The sequence below is a fragment of the Eretmochelys imbricata genome, chromosome 1 (assembly GCF_965152235.1).
Source record: "Eretmochelys imbricata isolate rEreImb1 chromosome 1, rEreImb1.hap1, whole genome shotgun sequence".
Taxonomy (NCBI): Eukaryota; Metazoa; Chordata; order Testudines; family Cheloniidae; genus Eretmochelys; species Eretmochelys imbricata.
Window position 1 is genome coordinate 118,949,349 of NC_135572.1, and position 2,926 is coordinate 118,952,274.

Consider the following 2,926-nt stretch of genomic DNA (forward strand, 5'->3'; position numbering starts at 1 on the left):
AGCCTTCACAACATTCCCTGCCAACAAATTCCACAGATTGACTGTGTGTTGTGTGAAGTACTTGCTTCTGTTGCTGCTGATTCCTTTTATTGGGTAACCCCTGATTCTAGTGTAATGTGAAGGGATAACACTTCCCTGTTCACTTTCTCCACCCCATTCATGATTTTGTAGACCCCCTTAGTCCATAACCCCCTTTAGTCTTTTCTAAAATGAACAATCCCAGTCTTTTTTTAATCTCTCCTCATTTTTGTTGTTTTTCTTTGTAGCTTTTCCAATTCTAATATCTTTGAGATGGGGTGACCAGAACTGCAAGCAGAATTCAAGGTCTGCAAGTACCATGGATTTATATAGTAGCATTATGATATTTTCGGTCATCTTAGCTATTCCTTTCTTAACGGTTCCTCCTGACATTGTTAGCTTTTTTGACTGCTGCTGCACATTGAGCAGATATTTTCAGAGAACTATTCTTGATGACTCCCAGTCTGGGAACTGAGAGAGGTGTTATGTGACTTACCTAATGTTACACTGGAAATCTGAGTCAGTTAGGAATTTAAGGTTGTGTAACAATATCAGCATCCACCTCTCATGGGCACCCTCTTTTCTCTGGCCGATACCTACAATCAGTCTTTTTCAGGGAAGCACCCACCTCTCACGGGAAACACCCTTTGGTTGTTTGGGTGTGAGCCTGCTTTTGGTTTTAGTTCTTATATCAGGGTGGCACCTGCCTCTCACAAGCCCCCCCGAGCTGATGGCTTTTTGAAGGGTCTCAGCAACTCAGACCAAGCCACATGTACTGTATACCCTAGAAGAGGGGACAGTCTAACTTCTTTCTCAGCTCCGGTATGGGGCCATAACTCTAAGGCTTCTCTCAGAGGCACTGCCTTCTTCAACTACACAGCCAGGGCCCATCTCGCTAACCTCGCTGGTTTGGCCAGGTTCTGGGCTCAGTCTGCCCACTCTGACCTTTTCATGGTCCTGTTGCTACTCTAGCCAGCCAGCCAGGCACCTGGTCTTTGGCAGCCTTCCCTGGGCTCTCTGTAGTGAGCTGTCTGTAGCCTGCTGCTCATCTAGCCAGCCAGGCACCCAGTCCTCCCTCATCAAGCTCCACACAGCAACTGAAGGCTCTACCTGCTCTGCTGCTTGCCTTTTATCTGGTCCTTCTAACCCCTTATTGGTCGTTGCAGCAGCCCCTCTGATTGACCACTTTTCTGAAGCCACTCTAGGCTGCCTGGAGGACTTTTCGCTACTCTGTTCTGGGGCAGGGTGATGCAGGGCCACAAGGCCTCCTGTAGGGGGCCTCCAGACATAGTCCACCCTGCCACAGGTTGGTCTTCTGAGTCAGTCCAATGTCTGAACCACAGGACCATTCTTTGTGCAAAAGGACAGCATATCCCAATAAGCTCCTCAATTTACTTTCCCAATTTATGTACATTGACGTAAATCACACAGTTACAGTTGTCATCAATTCCACTGTACAGATCAGTTGGCAAAATGATCCAGGAGCAGAGTAGCTGACAGTTTTCCCTGTCTGACTACATCCTAAATTTCCACTGGCCACAGAAGTCCTGAAGTTATTTCTACTTTCACAGTAAATGCCAAAATTAAGGGTCAAGTTTGGTAACAGTCATCTACCTATGATACGTCAACTGGGAACTATTTTAGGATAGTTTGATATTATGAGGATGTTTCTGGAAACATACAGGATCTCAGTATGACTTTGTTGTTGTCATGTTGATTGCTAGTAAAGAAGAAAATCTAATATAACACTTCTTTGCCAAACCATTATAAATGTTGTGTAACTGAAACTGTAACATGAAGGTATAAACTCACATACACTCCACAGTAAATATCAACCTTGTAAAAAACAAACAAACACATTGTGAAATGTTGATATTGTATCAGAAAATACTGTGTTCATAGTATAGTTCATTCAACTTGGTTGTAGTCAGAGTATTACTTCTGAATATTTACATTTTCTAATATTATAACTTTATCAACAAAGGGAGAAAGCTACTTTTTTACATGTGAAAAGTTAGAGGTGCAAAAACAGTCTATTTAAAAAGTAAAAATAATACTTTCCAGTTTTGAAGTGCTTTATAAACATTAAATTAACCTTCGCAGCTGACTTGTAGGTCAGTTTCAAGTAGTAGCCCCATTTTACTGATGGGGAAACTGAGGCACTGGTTTAAGTCCAGAGTTTTCAAAAGTGTGCATTTGTGTGTGTGTGTGTGTGTTTGTGTGCGCGCGTGCAGAAGTTGATATCTTGTATTAGACTTTCAAAGGTGCCAAGTACCCACAACTGCCATTGACTTGAATTGGAACTGTTTTCTGAGCACTTCTGGAAAACTAGGTCCAAGTTGTCTAAATTAGCAGGCACATCTGAAAATGTAGGCTATGTTGACTTGTTGTGTCTGATACGTTAGAAGTGCCCTGTTCCTGAAAGAAATGGATACTTACAAACTTCCAAAGCCTTTCAGTTTTGTCACCATTGCAGAATGGCAAGAATGGAAACAAGATTTTCTAGATTTAAGACAGCTACAGTAAAGAACAAAGGGAAAAAAGATGTCCAAGTAAACACACTTATCTGTGCAATTGGGATGGGAAACAGAGACTGTTTCCAAATCTTTTGACATCTCTAGCAGAGAGCATACAGATGGTTATGAGGCATTTCTGCGAAGTATGATTATTTTATCCCTAAAAAGAATATAGTACCTTGCCTGGCTACTACAACATATCAACATGCCCTTTCATGTACTAACAAACTTCAACAGGACTTTATTTTTTTTAAGTGGAAACCTCTTTTCCAAGCTGCTGCTGCTGCACCCTCAGTAGCTCTCCCTCTGCCTCTTCAACTCCTCCCCCCTCCTTCCTGTTCTTTCAGACTCCCAGCAGCCAGTGCTCCCAATTCTAATAATTACAAGCAACA